This window comes from Coregonus clupeaformis, chromosome 11 (assembly GCF_020615455.1).
Source record: "Coregonus clupeaformis isolate EN_2021a chromosome 11, ASM2061545v1, whole genome shotgun sequence".
Classification (NCBI taxonomy): domain Eukaryota; kingdom Metazoa; phylum Chordata; class Actinopteri; order Salmoniformes; family Salmonidae; genus Coregonus; species Coregonus clupeaformis.
The window spans coordinates 14,361,819-14,381,583 of NC_059202.1; the positions used below are offsets into that span (position 1 = coordinate 14,361,819).

The window sequence follows — 19,765 nt, forward strand, 5'->3', positions numbered from 1 at the left end:
ACCGAGATGTTTCTCACCATAGAGCTGCCGATGATGACAGCTGGTGATGTTGAATGGGCCGGTCTCTCAGGCAGCCTCACGGTCTGATAAGGGTGGGAGCTATGAGGATTGAACCCGAGGTAGAAGCCATCGGAGAGTGAGACAGAACAGAGGACAATGACGCAGGTACCTCCGGATCCGATCTTGAATGGGAAGCCCCTAAGGAAGAAGGCGCCGGAACCTCTGGATCCAGGACGGCAAAGCCGTTTCTGGTCTGTGTCAGGTCCGGGCTTAACATCTACAAGGAGACCCCCATTGCTAGAGGACGCTTCCTTCGACTTTCACGGCGAGTGACGTATCTCCATGGCTGGTTGGTTGGGTCGAGAACAGCTCCGTTCTCCAGGGAAGGGGAAGACCCCTTCAGGGATGGATCCCTGCTGAGCACTGTGGAGAGCCGACGGGGCGGCGACACTTCCACCAACCCAGAGCAGCATCCGGCTACTGGGGTGGAAGAAAAATAAAAAGTAGGCGGGCGTGGTTTGCTACTTGCTTGCTAAGAGTAGCCACTTCGCCCCTGTAATACTTCGCAAGCAAGCAGTTGCTACATTGAAAGTCAGCGCAGTCCACATTGTCCTGGAACAAAGCAAAGTAAACACAGCTCCTGCAATGCTGGAAACGTTCAATAGCGACTTCCATTTGAGACCGCCGAGCCAGCAAGGCTAGCTGGGCTTCCGTGTCTCTCCCCCTATGCGGAATCTGGCAGGATCCCAGGACAGACAGCAGCGCTCACAGCAACTAAGCCCAACAGAGCTACAGGATCCAAAATAAAATAAAAGTATATATAAACACTGTCAGCTTTACAAAAACAACAGTCACACACAAACCAACACATTTCACAGATTACAACCCATTCAAAAGCTGACAACACCAGTATACAGTACATAGGTAGCAGGTGAATGGTGAATAATACCATTGGTGAGCTGGATGATAAAGGATGTGGATGGATATGTGTCTGACAGCTGGCAGTATGAGTCAGAGTCAGTGGTACAGTAGGACTCTGACACAGATCATCCCCCCTCATCTAGGGCTGGGCGGTAAACCATATTTGACTATCTACCGGTATTGACGCATGGACCGGTTTGGATTTTTACTTTACCTTACATAACGGTATTTCAATGTTTGGTTTGTTAAATGTAATATACATCTAATAACAGAGTGATGAAACTTGATTATGGCAATCATCTGTTCTTACCGCCAGTAAGATCCTGCGCACATACTTTTTTGCCATGAATAGTGCCTGTGAGGCAGTGCGGGTGCCAAAAGCACCCTAGAAATCGGCACAATGCCCCTTGTGGTGAAAGTAAGAGCTGCCATTGAATCCATTGAAAATATATGGTCATAAGCTAGGTTTACATCCAATTGGCGCCAGATTTTCATGCAAATATTCAAAAATCTGCATAAAAACAATATGCGCATTTTCCCACCAGAGATGTGTTTCCATCAAATTGACTTGTTGCAGATAAAATGCTGTGTGATGATGTAATGCACATAAAAATACCTTTTGCGGTTAAATTCCCATGTACCGAATGAAAAATACAAATTAAATGGGTTTCCGTTATATCGCGAGTGTGCCCACTCTGTTATTGGCACGTGCGCTCTAGCCAACAGCATGTATGGTGCAGATACAGTACTGTATCTGCGCGCTGTTGGCTAGAGTACACATATAGCCTACACAATGAGATTATTATGGACAAAAGAGCAAAATTATTTGTATTTGTCAAACGGCAACCAAGCATTGATGATCATGTCACCAGAATAAAACCCTCAATATTTATTGGAAGTTCATCATAACTTATTTCATCTGTAGCCTAATAAACTGCATGCTTTCCAGACGAGTCATAGTGGGAGGACCACACAACATGTTATCGCGTGACTCCAAGTTTATTTCGATATGATGGTTATTATATCAATATTTGCACATAAAAGCTTTTCCATCGTGATATGATATTTTGTCCAGATCACCCAGCCCTGCCCTCATCCTCAGGCCCTTGTCAGGATGATTTTTACATTTACATCATTTAGCAGACGCTCTTATCCAGAGCGACTTACAAATTGGTGCATTCAACTTATATGATTTTTTTTTTTTATGGGCGGTGGGGGAAGAAGGATTACTTGATACTATTCCAGGTATTCCTTAAAGAGGTAGGGTTTCAAGTGTCTCCGGAAGGTGATCAGTGACTCCGCTGTCCTGGCGTCGTGGGGGAGCTTGTTCCACCATTGGGGTGCCAAAGCAGCAAATAGCTTTGACTGGGCTGAGCGGGAACTGTGCTTCCGTAGAGGTAGGGGAGCTAGCAGGCCAGAGGTGGATGAACGTAGTGCCCTCGTTTGGTGTAGGGCAGGGTTCTTCAATTCCGGTCCTGGAGGGCCGAAACACTTCTGTTTTTTATTTCTACCTGGTAGTTAATTGCACTCACCTGGTGTCCCAGGTCTGAATTAGCCCCTGATTAGAAGGAGAGGATGAAAAACAGAGGTGTTTCGGCCCTCCAGGACCGGAATTGAGGAACCCTGGTGTAGGGTCTGATCAGAGCCTGAAGGTAAGGAGGTGCCGTTCCCCTCACAGCTCCGTAGGCAAGCACCATGATGTCAGCCAGTCAGGGACAGCTCTGCTGTCTGCGAACACCACTGGGTTGGATCAGCCCATATATCCAATATTTGTAGGGCTATATTTACAGCCCTAACAAAAAGCTTAGAGAATATTAGAGTATTTGAGAAATGTAATGGAATCAAGATCAAACAGCTATTTTATGTCCCAGGCAATTTCCGTCATTGTTTCCATCTCCTCGAAAACAAGAGGACTCAATTAACAAATTTATATTGCTCTTTTCTCTTATCCTGCAGTGAATCTGACTGGTGCGTGCTACAGTAACTACAGTATGACACAGGTCGCAATTGGAGTAATATGCGCTATTACAAGAGGGAAAGGAGAGCCGGAGAGAGGAGCATCATGAAATGTGACAGTAATTAAGGAGAGACCATTGATATGGCGAGGTTACAGAAACAAAACATCTGAAAAGAAAGCAGCTCTAGAGCAAACATGATTTTCCTCTCTGGGCTGATTAAAGTGGGCGTATGAAATCAGTGTGCTGTTGCTTCCAAAGGCTAACAAACAGTTGGGATACTCCCTCTAGCAGTCTCTCACACACAGTAAAACCAGTACAGACACCATACAAACACAATGTGCCTACAGAGCTTTCCCCTGCCCTCAGGGCACATCTACCTAACAAAAACACATACTGTACAGTACAGGATATTAGTGATTTACAAACAACAAAGCTTAGAGAATATTATTGAGGGAATCATATACCAACAACTACAGTATGAATTGATGCTTTGATTGACTTACTAGTTGTTCATTGTTAAAACATATGTGGAATCATCATTAATACAGCATAAAATGTAGTAGGTGAATATGTGGGAGAGAAGTACTTCCTCCTGCCTTTGGATCAGAAGACTGGGCGCATCAGAGCATCAGTATTTAGCAACATGCTCAGAGCATTGCCTCCCAGTCATATAAATCCTGGCCAACGTGTCATGTCCTGTAAATCAGGTAACAGCAATCTCAGGTCCAGCCTCTCCTCTCCTCCTCTCCTCAGCTCACAGCCATCCTTTCTCTCTCGGTCTCATCCGTCAGAAGGGCAGAGGAGGCAGGTCCTTGACTACCTGCTGTCTTCTACCAGCAGCATACTGATTGTATTATCAAGAGCACTGGAACAGAACTTATAAACAGTGGCTGCGCCCCAAAGTGTGATGGACTAGGATACTTTCTAAGAGTGATAGGTAGATATCCTTACACATGAGGCAAAATAAAGATCTACATCACAATCACACTACTGTTGTGGATTATAATTTCCCTTTCTTATCTGCAAGCCTGTTTTTGACTAATTGTATTTGGATATAGGTTGCATATTGTATTTGGAACTCTCAAAGACAATGTCCTTGTGAATGTTTTATTGATAATAAAAACCATCATAACTGAGTCAAACCTTGTTATTCTCTGAAGGCAGAAGTTCAGGGAGAAGACATGTTGTTGGCCCTTTGTTTCCACATCACTGACTCTGCCCCGTTGCATTGCCCACCTTTTCCTGGACATATAAGGCTGGACAGCAGGAGCAGGCTGGGCCACTTCAGTTACCACAGGTTCAGAGCTGCCACTGCCTGCAAGGTCATCCTTATAACAATATTCACTGCTGTGCTTTTAACGTTTGAACCAAGGTCTGCTTTCAAATGTCAGATAAACAATGTCACTATTAAGAGCTCTATCCATTGTAAAAACACTTAAATGAGCACTTAACTGTGTACGTTCAGTACGAGACAACTTGCTATAAAATAATAGAGGAAAGCGGAGGCAGGAAAAGAGATTAAGAAGGATGACTGATTCAGTTTGACATCCATCAGTAAAACTGCCATCTTCGTTTTACTGCTTCAGTGAGGGTGCTCGGTGTAGGAGTGCATTATAAAACTGTAAAGTTTATACATTGTATTAACCTGAGACCTTCTGTTATTTCTGTACTTTGAACAAACTGAAGTGAAAAGGTATCAGTAACAACCACTGCTTTGAAAGGAGCCCTGCTCATTTGGTGTTCAGCTGGTATGACCTGTCCTTTTATCTAGACACTACTACTGCTTGTAAATCCATTCCAGCCTTGCTACAGACAATTACTGCTGTAGACTAATTATCCTCTCACAGGACTCACTTGGTCTGAAAACAAAGTAAAACTTTCTTACACATAGTTGAGGCTAGGTAACCAAAGTAAACTAAACAAGACAGCCAGCCAGCCGGCCAGCAGATAAAGCACTCAGGCAAGACTCCTTTCCACACACTCAATTAAGAAGGCAGCTTTTTACAGTATGTTCCCTCTCCAAATGATTCATGATGGGTCAACAAACACACAGTATCTCTATGACACTTCTAGCAGCTTTGTTTTCCTCTCAGCAGCACGGTCTGTAACTAAATCAAATGTTTAAATTGACTGGGAAAGGCGTAAACAAGCAGTTTCTCCTGCAACAAATATTATCCCTTTCAGAAAGTTATCCTAAAGGGTACCGTGTGCTGGAGGCCTGCTGACAAATTGGAAACCGTTTCTGAAGATAGCTACGCAAAAGACACACTTGGCTGATTTAGTTTTCTCCAATATTCCCTATACAATCCCTTGAGACACACAAAATATCAAAAGACATGTATACCCATTCCTACCCTGACAGTTCAGTATTGCCAATACTCTCATTTGAAATAAGGACTTGTTTTTTGTAACGTGAATGTTTCTTATTCAGTGAAAACTAGCACCAACCATGTTCATCAACATCTGTGTCTTCACACTTTTCTTAGCAAAACATCCAGAACACAATATGGCACAAACTAAGTGAATGCGGATGAGGTGTATGGAATATAGCCTTCCCCCAATTATTGTGCATTTTACCCATACGATTTCACCTCTCTTTCTTATCATTAGTCTCAGATGGGGTCTGGGTGTGTCACAAGCGGACATCTGAGAACCATTAACTATGCTGCCAGCATCCACGTTTTCCCTCTGATTCAAGCACACCAACCAGAGCACCAATGACCTGTACTGGCCACATTTCCAAACATACTTTATGGAAAGAACAGAAAAACTCCCTAAAAACATCAGCCTCCACAATGTAGCAGAGAGGACAGGTAATCTACTTGATTGTGTTTACTCCTTGGCATACAGCTCCGTCACAGAATTGGATACTGCTGTGAACTGCAATTCACACATTTTGAGAGTCATCTAGCCATCAAATCAGAACTCAGTTTTAAGCGCTTTTCCCCTCAACTGCATTTATGCCCTGCGACCAGATGCCAGGCCTAGCCCTGTTTCTGATTAAGTAAAACAAACATCCAGCAGAAATCCACCTCATAAACATCTGATGACCATGATTAGACTCCCACAGTCATTTTGCAACACGTACTTTAGATCTGAAGGGTCATCTGAGGAGAGCTAACGTGTGGTGATTACTTGGATGTACATGGGTCTGTAGGTTCCCTACGCGGGCCCCGTGTAGCTCACTTGGTAGAGCATGGCGCTTGCAACCCCAGGGTTGTGGGTTCGATTCCCACGGGGGCCAGTATAAAAAATAAATAAAAAATGTATGCACTCACTAACTGTAAGTCGCTCTGGATAAGAGCATCCACTAAATGAATAAAAATGTAGAAAGAAAATGTAATAGACAGCGCTATAGGGGAGAGTACAATGAGCCCCTCCTGGACAAGGCTGGTGGCTGGACTGACGGACCCACTAATGCGCTACGAGAGGATCGAGCTACAGGATTAGTTTCAAGTTTTATTAGTCGTATGTAGAGGATACACATGGTATACACCGTCCAAATAAATGCTTACTTGCAGGTTCCTTCTCGACAATCCAACAACAATAAAAAATTCAAGATAAGAATACGAACATAAAGTAAATGGCTCAGTAGAATATATATATATTATTTTGCATAAGTATAATACAGAAAGGCACAATTTATAGTACAACATTTACACACGTATCAGAGAAAAGGGGGATTGGGGGGCAAGTGTTTAAATTGTGCAATATTACCAATAGTAAATAAGAGTCTGCTAGCAGTAATTGTGGTGTGTGTAGCATGAATGTATATGTCAATCAAATTTCAATCAATCAATCACACTTATTTATAAAGCCCTTTTTACATCAGTAGATGTCACAAAGTGCTATACAGAAACCTAGCAAGCAATGAAGATGTAAGTGCCGAAGGGTGTATGTGTGTGTTGGTGTGTGTGTGAGTGAGTGCGTGCTAACGTGCGGAGAGTCAGTACAGGTGTTCAGCAGTCTGATGGCTTGTAGATAGAAACTGTTTCTGAGCCTGTTGGTATCAGACCTCATGCTTCAATACCATCTGCCCGACAGTAAGGGAGTGAACAGCTCGTGGCTGGGGTGTGTGGGGTCATTGATGATGCTGAGGGACTTCCTCAGGCACAGCTTTAAGTAGATGTCCTGGATGGGTCGAAACCCGGTCCCAGTGATGAGTTGATGGAGTGTCGTGCAAAGCCATGTAGCCTGCGGGTGAACAGGGAGTACAGAAGAGGGCTGAGGACACACCCCTGGGGGGCCCTTGTGTTAAGAGTCAGTGTGCAGGTGCCAATCCTCACAGCCTGTGGTCTGCACATCAGGAAGTCCAGGATCCAGTTGCAGAGGGTAGTGTCCAGACCCAGGGCTCTAAGCTTGGTGTCGAGCTTGGAGGGAACAATAGTGTTGAATGCTGTAGTCAATGAACAGCATTCTCACTTAGGTGTTCCTGTTGTCCAGATGTGTTAAGGCCGTGTGAATAGCGATGGAAATGGCATCTTCCGTGGATCTGTTGGAGCAGTAGGCAAATTTCGGTGGGTCCAGTGTTCCTGGCATGCTGGCCTTGATGTGGGCCATGACCAGCCTCTCGAAGCACTTCATGACAGGAATGAGTGCAACGGGGAGATAGTGATTTGGGGATGTCATCTTGGTTTTCTTGGGCACTGGGAGGATGGTGGTCTCCTTGAAGCAAGTGGGGACTACAGCCTGGGACAGGGACAGGTTGAAGATGTCTGAGAAGACACCCACCGGCTGGTCAGCGCACACTCTGAAGACGCGGCCAGGGACGCCATCTGGGCATGGGCTTTGTGAGTATTCACTCTTTTGAGAGTTTTCCTCATGTCAGCCTCGGAGAGCGAAAGTACCTGGTCTTCCGGAACAGTGAGAACCTTCCTGGATGGCTCAGTATTTTCTGCCTTAAAGTGAGCATAAAATGTGTTAAGCTCCTGGGAGGGAGGCTTCGGTGGGCACCACACAGTCCTTACCACATGCGCCGCAAGTCTGAGTTGTCAAATATCGATTCAAGTTTGAGTTTGCATTGTCTTTTTGTGCCCCTAATGGATTTGCGGAGCTCGTACCTGCTTGCCTTGAGCCACCGAGTCGTCAGGGTTCGTTCGCTGACATTGAATGCTGCAGTATGGCCTCTCAGCATGGAATGAATTTCATTCAGGGTTTTTGGTTGGGGTATGTCCGGATTGTTATTGTGGGTACTACATCATCAACATATTTCCTAACGAAGCCTGTGATATTCCTGTGATATTCCTCAATGTTTGATGGATGAGTCTTGGTGGGATGAATCTTTTAACATATTCCAATCAATATTCTCAAAAACAGTCCTGCAGCATTGAGTCTGCCTCCTGTCCAGCGATTAGGGATTCAAGCACATGAAGGATGCTGACACGCTTAGTTAAGGACTCGCAGGCGCACTATTTCATGCTCCACATCTGCAGGTTGCCATAGCAACAACATTTTGGGGCAATTCCCAGGTCAGGTGGCTTCTGTCAGCTCCGTGCAGTGAGAAAACCCTTAAAGGCCTTTGCTGCGCAGTCACTCACATTCACTCACAGCACCAAGCCCAAGCAAAGACTGACAAAAGCCACTTAATAAAATTATTGAAATGAGTCAATGGTCAGTGTTTTGCCTATATGCAAATCACTGCCATTTTTTAAATAAATAAATATATAAATAAATATATATATATATATACACATACACACACAGTACCGGTCAAAAGTTTTAGAACACCTACTCATTCAAGGGTTTTTCTTTATTTTCACTATTTTCTACATTGTAGAATAATAGTGAAGACATCAAAACTATAAAATAACACATATGGAATCATGTAGTAACCAAAAAAGTGTTAAACAAATCTAAATGTATTTTATATTTGAGATTCTTCAAATAGCCACCCTTTGCCTTGATGACAGCTTTGCACACTCTTGGCATTCTCTCAACCAGCTTCATGAGGTAGTCACCTGGAATGCATTTCAATTAACAGGTGTGCCTTCTTAAAAGTTAATTTGTGCAATTTATTTCCTTCTTAATGCGTTTGAGCCAATCAGTTGTGTTGTGATAAGGTAGGGTGGGTATAGAGAAGATAGCCCTATTTGGCAAAAGACCAAGTCCATATTATGGCCAGAACAGCTCAAATAAGCAAAGAGAAACGACAGTCCATCATTATTTTAAGACACGAAGGTCAGTCAATACGGAACATTTCAAGAACTTTGAACGTTTCTTCAAGTGCAGTCGCAAAAACCATCTAGCGCTATGATGAAACTGGCTCTCATGAGGACCGCCACAGGAATGGAAGACCCAGAGTTACCTGTGCTGCAGAGGATAAGTTCATTACAGTTACCAGCCTCAGAAATTGCAGCCCAAATAAATGCTTCACAGAGTTCAAGTAACAGACACATCTCAACATCAACTGTTCATACCGTACTTTACAATATACCGATATTGATTCACGGACTGGTTTGTGTTTTTACTTTACCTTCTATAACGGTATTTGAATGTTTGGTTTGTTAAATGTGATACGCCGTGTGTAACGTCAATTTTTATAGTTTACTTCGCTACTTGAGTCATCGCTCTCCGCTCTCTCTATCCATACCGCTTTCCAAACAGACCTAGCCCCGCCCCGTCACTCAAGGAGCGCATTTGTTGTTCCTCGACCACGAGACACTTGCGTTCAGTCTGCATGGTCAATGCAGCACAGGCAACAATGTCGATGACAACAATGCTGTTTTCACTTTGCTTCTTCATATAACTCCACTAGCGTACTATAATTAGACTATTAGTTTGTGTTTCTTACATCTGCAAACAGCTAGTTTGTCTTTTCTTAGCAAGTTGGGCCTAAATCGTGTTAGCCGCTAATGCTAATTGCTAGTTAGCTGGCTAGCTAGCTAATACATTTACTGAGTCAGAGCAAACATAATTAGCTATACAGCCTGATAACACCAGTGATGGTGTAGACCTAAATCAGCATGTTGTTTGTGCAACAGTATCTTCTAAATCAAAGAGAAATACGTGAAGCATGAATATGTTAGCTACATGAACTAGCTAAGAGAAAACATTAAATGTAGCCAAAAATTATAGGTTCCCCTAGGAAACACATCAACACTTCGGTTCCTACCCTAACTCCTCCCTGGCATTTTCCTTCGTTGTCATGTCAAACAACACTGTATTTAAAGTGCCCGCTATTATATTCTAACTATAGAATCAGAATAATCATTCTATTTCCATGATTCCAACAGTTCACCCAAATCGCAATTGCAACATTTGGTTAAAAATACATCAACATTAGGAAGGTGTTCTTAATGTTTTGTGCACTCAGTATATTAGTTTCAAGTTTCAAGTTTTAAATGTCACATGCACAAGTACAGTGAAGTGCCTTTCTTGCAAGCTCTAAACCCAACAACGCAGTAATAGGGGTAAGGTGACTAGGCATCAACATATATGATAACAGAGTAGCAGCAACGTACTGTATGCAAATTGAAGTGGGTCTAGGGTGTCTAGGATGATGGAGTGATGTGTGCCATAACCAGCCTTTCAAAGCACTTCATTATTCCAGATGTGAGTGCTACAGGGCTGTAGTCATTGTGGCATGAAAGAGTTCTTGGGAACAGGAATGATGGTGGTCAGCTTTAGGGATTTGGGAATACAGACTCGAACAAGGAGAGTGAATATGACTGCCAGCTGGAATACCGTGCCAGTGTTGACCTGATTAAAGACCTTACTCACGTCGGCCTTGGAGAGCAAGATCACCCAGTCCTCTGGGTCGGTGTGGGCCCTCATGCACGGCACGGTGTTGTTATTGTTGAAGCGTGCATAAAACGCATTGAGTTTGTCTGGTAGAGAGGCATCGTTGGACAGATCACGGCTGGGTCTTCCTTTGTAATCCGTAATGGACTGTAGCCCCTGCCACATGCGGCGGGCGTCGGAGCCTGTGTGATATGATTTCACCTTATTCCTATATTGTCCTTTTGCCCGTTTGAGGACTCTGCAGAGGTCGAAGAGGGACTTCTTGTACTTGTTCCTGTCCTCAGCCGTAGCCTCAGGGTTGTCTGTAGATGTATAGGTGTATGCCCAAGGAAGACCCCATCCGCCCCATCTACTGATTTCCCTTGATAAGAGAGAAAATACCAAAGCCTTACCTTATTGCTGAAGCATAAAATGGTCAAGGAGTTCAGCAGGTTTTTACAGCTGGAAAGAAACAAAGACTCAGTAAGCTACAGGAAGGAAATAAGCACGGCTGACAATATAATGTTGCTGAATCACCACTTCTCAGAAGAGCACATTCTCCTACTAAAAGACTACCCATAACCATTCCATAAGAGGAATAATTGTCTCAAAACATACACTTAATGATCAATCAAAGCAGTGCGTGGTTTATCTTCAGTGCATTCTTAGATGACAGTAACATAAAATGAAAAAGTAATTACTTTATGTCTTTCCCAACAGCTCAAGTGGTAACATCATTAGGTAAGCTCAAAGCTTTGTTGTGAAATGATCAATGGTTTATCAATGGCTAAATCTGTAAAAGATATCTGTGCAAGATAAACATTTTTACTAAATGTTGTGTTGTTGCCATGTGTTTCTGTCCCACTGTGTTGTGATATCTGTTTTCCTTGTGCTGTAACTGTTCTGTAATAACTTTTGTGTTTGTCATATGTCCCCGTCCTTCTGTGCTGTGACATCAATGTTTTTTTGTTATATTATTTTAATGCACCGCACATCCCAGTTGTCAGTGGCCAGGCAGTCATTGTTAATAAGAATGTGTTCTTACTTGACTCACCTAAAAAAAAGGTTGTAATTACAGAGGATAATATTGAGTATTTACTAAATGTGTCACTCAGTCACTGTGAGTGGGGAGTGTTAGAAAACAATCACACACTTGCGGGGGAATGTCTGATTCCGAGGGGTCTTACAATTACAAGGCAATCATTATGACAGCATGGGTGCAGTTGAATGTCACAGTGTGCATGCTTCACGCACAAAGGCTATTTGAGCTGATCATTAGAAGTTGGACAGGGCCGTAGCAGGACAGGGTTCTCCACTGGGTCGGAGATAGGAACTCCCCTCATCACAGGGTCAGGCACACAGGCTGCAGGAAGAATGCCTGAGGCCAAGTGCTCCCCTGAACCCCTCTCTGAACCCCTCTTTAACCTGATTACTGTAATGAGCTTAGAGACTGCTGAATGCACAGCAGCAAACACACATGCAGACAATCAGGCTGCCTGCCTGCCTTCCTCTCTCCATTACTCCCTCAGTGGCAGATGAAAGGGTCTCATCAGAGCTGGGGGAACTCTAGGCCTCACTGGTGAGAATGCACTGGCAATGGATACTAAACTCAATGTATGACATATACAGGACATAAATGCAAGCGGTTTACGTGCACAATTCAGTATGCATGACAACATTTCATAAATTGCCAGAACAACGTAGAAAATGAGTTCAAGAGTTCAAAATGGACTAAATGTGCTTGGTTAGAGAAATGCAGCAGCAGCAATGATGCACTAAATACCTACAGTGTCCAGGATTACTGTGTCAAATGCTATAAGAGGCAGAAGTGGCAGCTAAATGCGATATAGTGTGTCTTTGTTAAAACAATATAACAAAACTGGACACAGATTTTGCTCATATTCTGTATTGCCCAAATATGAAAAATAGAGGAGGGTCATGATAAGTGCTTCTCTCCCAAGTCGTTTTTTATAGGCTATAATGTCCTATATACATTCTAAACAGTATCCTTAGAGGAGGGCTCTCAATACATGTTACTACTACTGACAATTCCTGATGGTCTACAGAACAAACATTTTACTTGAGTGCAGGGGATTTACCCAAAGATCTATCCAAAGAACTATCTTGGCTAATAAGTATGCATAGTGCCCCCACTAGGTAAAAAATAAATAAACACACACTAAAGTACTATGTCAACAACCCTCAAAGAACATGGAAGAGGTAGAGATTATTATATTAGGGCAGTTATTTTGTTCTCCAGAAGAATCAGCGCAGTGAATAAAAGTAATTATTATTACCATACAGAGAATTAGACAATGTAAGCTACCCCTCTGCCTATTGGCTTATTTGCATATTCAAGCCTGTCTAAAAATACAAAACTGCCCCTTTAATTAAGACATAAGCTTTTTACCTGACTGGCTTTTCAAAGACAGCTTGAAATGTAGCCTACACATTTTGTGCTCTTGTAGGAAGCAGTAACTACCCATTGCTGACCTATACTTATCTATAACTGGGCTAATAACTCGCTAACTAGCAAAGAATATCAACAAATGTGCACACGCGCGGATCTGTGGTCTGATCTGAACTGAAGCGCGCATTCACTGGCGAGTGATTGAAAGACCGCTCATGGGCTAACACCCCCAACAGAATTCTACTCCGTTGCCTTCTGGCTCTGCCTACAACAAAATCACAGACTCAATTGTACAAAGTTAGATTTGTTTTGGTTTGTTGCATTGAAAAGGGGCTGATTTAATGTTGATTCGATCACAGGAAAAACGTTAATCTATATAGTGCAAACTAATGGGGCGAACTCAGTGAAGCTTTGAGGGAATATTGCAGAGTGTTCGTTTCACTAACCAATTTATTTTTTTGCAGGTGTGATACTGTCTGGCTGCGTGGAGAGTCATCAACAGAGATGCTGAGCCACAAAATGAGTGACAAAACCTGGCCAGATCATTTGAAGTCAGTCTCAAGTCAAAGTCAAGTTCCGAGTCTTGAGCAGCCAAGTCAAGTCTCAAGTTCAAGTTGAGTCTCAAGACATCAAATTTGTGACTAGTGTCAGACTCGAGTCCACACCTCTTGCAAAATGTGTAGAATTGCAGGAAATTAACTTTAAAACTTACATTTTTCTCTCAGAGTTCAAGAGCGGGGACACACATTTATTTTGCCCGCTTGGTGGGGGGCCCCACCAACCAAATCTCACTAAGGGCCCTCAAAAGGCTAGAGCCGGCCGGCCCTGACTGTAGGAGAGTTCTTATCACTTCTTCCAAATGATAAAACTGCCTTTGAGCTGATATAGATTAAATAAACATCCTTATTTGGCTGGGATTCAGAATTCCTCTATGTTGCTGCGGCCGTTTGAGTATGTGAAAAAATAAAGTTTAATATTATGCGACATTTTGAAAATCGTGTACAGTTTAAACCACCAGGTGTCATACTCAGTTTGGCTTTGACAACAGCTGATCAATTACACATGGGGATGAGCTACCGAAATCAACGAATAGCGGGAAACAACGCAATCACGCATAACGCATTCTCAGTATGCGAAAATATGTTTAATAGTAGGCGACATTTCGAAAATCGAGTATGGTTGAAATGCCAGGATGTAATACTCATTTCGGCTCTTCATCTAGTAGAATTCGATGCACACTTTTCCACAATGCATTTGGAGAGGTGGGCTGCGAGTGATAGGCCCTAGTTCTCTTCAAGTAGCCAACAACAAAACTAGGCTACTTAATTGGAAAGATGCCCGAAGCTTTTGCGGTGGTGTTCAAATTTAGTTTTTGTTCTCCTTAAAATGATCACGAGTATTGCGTCGTAGGGTAAATCTTTGAAAACAGAAGTCCTTTTTATTTTATTTTTACTCAAAGTCGATTTTCTGTTTTCTCACTGAAAAGTGTTTCTTGTTCTCTTGGCCTTCGTCAGAGCTTTTAAACTAAATACTAAACCATCTTGATTTCTGAATGTCTCGGTACCGGGGACTCGGGATGTGGCTGCGTTATTGATGTCATGTTAATCAGGCCTTGTGATTTGAACGGACTGTTTTAGTTTTGTAGGCTAGACTACCTATTTAATAATTTGATTTATGGATCAAGCCTTAGCAGTCATTCTGATCTCATTCCCAATAATCAGTGCTTTAGTTTATTATGTAGCTGTTCAGCGGTTCTGAATTTGCAATGCACCCGACTGTCCAAGTCTTTTTGTGCAATAGCCTTTGGTGTGTGTCCTAGGTTATTTGCTTGAATTTATATATATGTTACTGCACTTTGGTTTCACTAATAAATATGTTGAAATGTAACCAAATGATCTGTTTCTGTCTTTAGTCCTTTTAAAATAAGATAGATGGGCTATATGATCTACTACGGTATAGGTCGAATGTGATAGTCTGCCTATAACCAGCCCGAGTCGGCCTATACCTCCATTCCTATTCTATTCAGAGTTTAGAGAAGTTAATCAAATTGGAAATCAGCTATTATCAGGCTGGTTAATGCGATGCATGTCTGTTGAATTTGGAAAAATCCAACCGCACTCGGCCCCGCCCCACCTACTCAGCCAATCAGGAGCAGCTGTGGCATACTGCATACTTTGTACTAAATAGTACGTGCTAAATAGTACGTGAGTATGAGTAAATAGTATGCAGTTTAAGTATGTAGTATGCTAGTATGGGTATTCGGACACGGCCAGTGACTCTGGAATATGAGTTGCAGCTTGATCAGCAGTATGTCAACATTCTATTATCTCCCTGTAAACATAGCACACAGTCACATAGCACACAGTCACATAGCACACAGTCACATAGCACACAGTCACATAGCACACAGTCACATAGCACACAGTCATTGCCAAATCATTACTGTGTTGAATGATATCTAATGATAGTTTTCCTTTTCGACCTTGTGATTGTCTAGAAAGCATTTTTGGCCTGTGTGAGATATCATCTTTGTCATTATTAGCATAATCTATTCTTATTCACCCAGTTCAGTGAGTGGTGCCTGTGAGACCTGGTGCCAAGAGAATAAACAGCTGCCAACTCTGCGGGTGAGACAGTGAACCACTCTGAACAGGGGAACCAGTCAGATTAAGACTCTTTACAGCTCTATCCAAAAACAATACACTGGGGTGAAAACAAAAAATATATAGACACCACTAGCATTCCTTTAGCAGCGTAGACAAATTATCTGCCATTGATTCTTTGCTAAAGGTAACCCAATTCACCAGTCAACTGAGCAAATCCCTCTCTTCCACAACAAGCCCACACTTAAGTGCCACACACTTCAGGCTCAAGCACTTGAAAACAACATTTCCCACCTTAATCCATGTAGTAAACATGCACCTAGTGCTATTATGTGTTGTCAAAGTCCATATAACACTGGCAGCGGTCATGATAGGGCTTAGCGCATAGCATTAACCTCGCACCTCTTTCAATCATAAATGTCTCAATATTTGGAGCTCAGCATTTTGCTGTAGCTGCTTACTGAGGCTACGAATTGCCTTAATGAGTTTTCCCACAGTTTCACAATTCATTAACGCCGACATAGACCTCTAATTAGTTAAGTTTGTAAGTCGCTCTGGATAAGAGCGTCTGCTAAATGATGTAAATGTAAGTGGGGGGCATCTAATGCAATACTTATCATTTTAGCATAGCATAGTATAGTGACATTTAATTATCTCGACCACACACAACCATCTACTGTTAAATCAATACCTTCATTTTAGGGCATGGAAAATATCTAGACTGCATAACACATTTTATAGATCTATTAGTGTGAGACAAATTGACAACCCCTCTGCATTTCATTCTGTTACATAACTGGAATTATGTTACATAACATTTCACATCAGACAGCTGAAAATTGGACAGAACTGAAAATGGTCAAGTTGAACTAGTCAACAGTATAAATTGGGTAGAGTTCAATGGTACAAGTTGTCAATTGCAGCATTCTTCCCTGTGACACAATCTTTATGCATGTTTCATGCAGAGAGATTCCATGGACTATACATAAAGGTAACTGCCAAAATAAAGGAAAAACTTGAGTGATGAGGGATACAGAGTATATTGAAAGCAGGTGCTTCCACACAGGTGTGGTTTAGGCTTGGGCGGTATATCGTATATACGTATACCGGGGTATTTGGAAATAGCCACGGGATGGTTTTTCAATACCGTCAATACCGTTTAAACTATTTCTTATAAGTTTTTTAATACATTTGACGCTACTTTAAGTAAATACCTGCAGTCAACTTGTGCAATACATTAGGAAATAAAGAACATTGCGTTCTTCATTTCATCTGTAACATTATTATGAAGCTTATGGTAGTCCCCAGTCATGTGTCACGTGGTGTTTGTTTACAAGCACACAAAGACGAGAGACCAGAGCTTTGTAAGTCACTCACTGTTGTGCAGCATGCGCCAGGCGATCTAATTACAGTATGGAATTCACAACTAAATGTTTGCCAGCTAGATATCTCTGTCTGAAATGTGCTAAATGCTCTGAAGTTGTGCATTTGGTTTGCTAATTTAGTAGCAAGTTAGCTATCTAGCTAAGTGGTTAGCTTCTTCCAAAATCAAGCATTCGCTTGGTAACAGCAGAGAATCCCCTCCAGGATCAAGAGCCTTGCTGTCTAATATTTGTTTTGTGCGTGCAGAAAACTGAGTAGCATTTTTTAGTTACTTTTATACTTGTATAGTTTAGGTCAGAAACTGTACAAAATGTTCGCAATGCGCTCGTTAGCATTTCGTTAGCATTCTCTATGGAATTTTACATGTACTTGTTAGCGTTGCTAACCTTTGGATTAAAGAGTGTTAGTGGGGTTTGAAAACAGCGCCACTTGTGTTCAGTGCCGGTATTACCGAATATCCCGGTATGGCACAAGGTCGGTATGAAGGTACCCTATATATACAAAAGTATGTGGACCCCTTCAAATTAGTGGATTCAGCTATTTCAGCCACACCCATTGCTGACAGGTGTATAAAAATCGAGCACACAGCAATGCAATCTCCATAGACAAACATTGGCAGTAGAATGTCCTTACTGAAGAGCTCAGTGACTTTCAACGTGGCACCGTCATAGAATGTCACCTTTCCAACAAGTCTGTTCATCAGCTAGAGCTTCCCCGGTCAACTTTAAGTGCTGTTATTGTGAAGTGGAAACATCTAGGAGCAACAAAGGCTCAGCCGCGAAGTGGTAGGCCACACAAGCTCACAGAATGGGATCGCTGAATGCTGAAGTGCGTAGCGCGTAAAAATCGTCTAACGAGTTCCAAACTGCCTCTGGAAGCAACGTCAGCACAATAACTGTTTGTCGGGAGAATCATGAAAATAGGTTTCCATGGACGACCAGCCGCACAAAAGCCTAAGATCACCATGCTCAATGCCAAGTGTCGGCTGGTGTGATGAATCACGCTTCACCATCTGGCAGTCCGACAGACAAATCTGGGTTTGGCGGATGCCAGGAGAACGCTACCTGCCCGAATGCATAGCACCAACTGTAAAGTTTGGTGGAGGAGGAATAATGGTCTGGGGCTGTTTTTCATGGTTCGGGCTAGGCCCCTTAGTTCCAGTGAAGATAAATCTTAACGCTACAGCATACAATGACATTCTAGATGATTTTGTGGTTCCAACTTTGTGGCAACAGTTTGGAGAAGGCCCTTTCCTATTTCAGCATGACAACGCCCCCGTGCACAAAGCGAAGTCCATACAGAAATGGTTGGTCGAGATCGGTGTGGAAGGACTTGACTGGCCTGCACAGAGCCCTGACCTCAACCCCATCGAACACCTTTGGGATGAATTGGAATGCCGACTGCGAGCCAGGGCTAATCGCCCAAAATCAGTTCCCGACCTCACTAATGCTTGTGGCTGAATGGAAGCAAGTCCCCGCAGCAGTATTCCAACATCTAGTGGAAAGACTTCACAGAAGAGTGGAGGCTGTTATAGCAGCAAAGGGGGAACCAACTCCATATTAATGCCCATGATTTTGGAATGAGGTGATCGACAAGCAGGTGTCCACATACTTTTGGTAATTTAGTGTATGACAATGGATACTGCCCAAGCCTAGTGTGGTTCTTAAGTTATTTAAGCAATTAACATCCCATCATGCTTAGGGTCATGTATAGAAATGCCCAGTTGCCCATTATTTTGGCTACCATGGCTAGAAGAAGAGATCTCAGTGACTTTGAAAGAGTGGTCTCAAAAGGAGCATAGGGGGTTTAAAGGGTGTGTGTGTGTGTGTGTGTGTGTCTCAGTCACCCGATTTCAAACCAATTGAACACTTATGGGAGATTCTGGAGCAACACCTGAGACAGCATTTTCCACCACCATCAACAACACACCAAATGATGAAATGTCGCGTGAAGAATGGTGTCGCATCCAGACACTTGTAGAATATATGCCAAGGCACATTGAAGCTATTATGGCTTGTGGTGGCCCAACGCCTATGTTGGCATTTCCTTTATTTTGGCAGTTACCTGTAGGCCCCTTTTCAAACAGCACATACAGTATCACAAGACAGGAATGTATGGCATTTCTAAATGGTGTATTCATATAAATGACAATCTCAAAAGAGCAGTTTATACCATTTACAGTATGGGGATTACGTTTTGAACAGTATCTTGAGGGGGAACTCAATGTGGAGATCTTCTTAGAACTGAGGAACCCAGAGAGAAGGAATTACTGTATAATAGAGGATGGTGTGTTAGCAAAGGCATACAGTATCAAGTCTCTTTTCATGAAAAATACATTGGTTCTTGGATACTGAGAGGGGATAGATAAGCCGTAGGGCTTTTGAAACTTACTGTAATGGTACATAGTATTCTACTTAGTAATCTGTCGCTCTCCATATGAGTGCCTTTGTTGAAATGTCATTATAGAATGAGATCTAACAATGTCAGAGCAGAAAAGATAGTAAGAGGAGCAGCTTCTTTTCTTCAAGTTGTATTTATATTACTTAAGTATAACATTTACATATACAGTATGTAAACCATCCATTCTGCAGATATACTGTTTTATCAAAGTTATCCAATGCTGTGCTTATGAACAGTAATAAACAGAATGTTAAGCTAACTAACATGCTAAGTCTTTATCAGCTCGTTATCAATACAAACCCAATACTACTGATGCACCCGTACACAGAACTACATTAGGAAAAGCTGGCATAAGCACATTGAAAGCACTT

At 42.5% G+C, this 19,765-nt stretch overlaps 1 protein-coding gene across 2 annotated transcripts in view; it reads right to left on the reverse strand.

Moving 5' to 3' along the window:
* LOC121576615 (talin-2-like) overlaps nt 1-19,765 on the reverse strand; it is a 155,482-nt gene that overhangs the window by 110,795 nt on the left and 24,922 nt on the right. For both annotated transcript variants that reach the window (XM_041889903.2, XM_041889902.2), the window contains exon 2: nt 11,012-11,060. The gene's annotated coding sequence lies outside the window, so the exon portion shown is untranslated. The remainder of the gene's footprint in view (nt 1-11,011; nt 11,061-19,765) is intronic.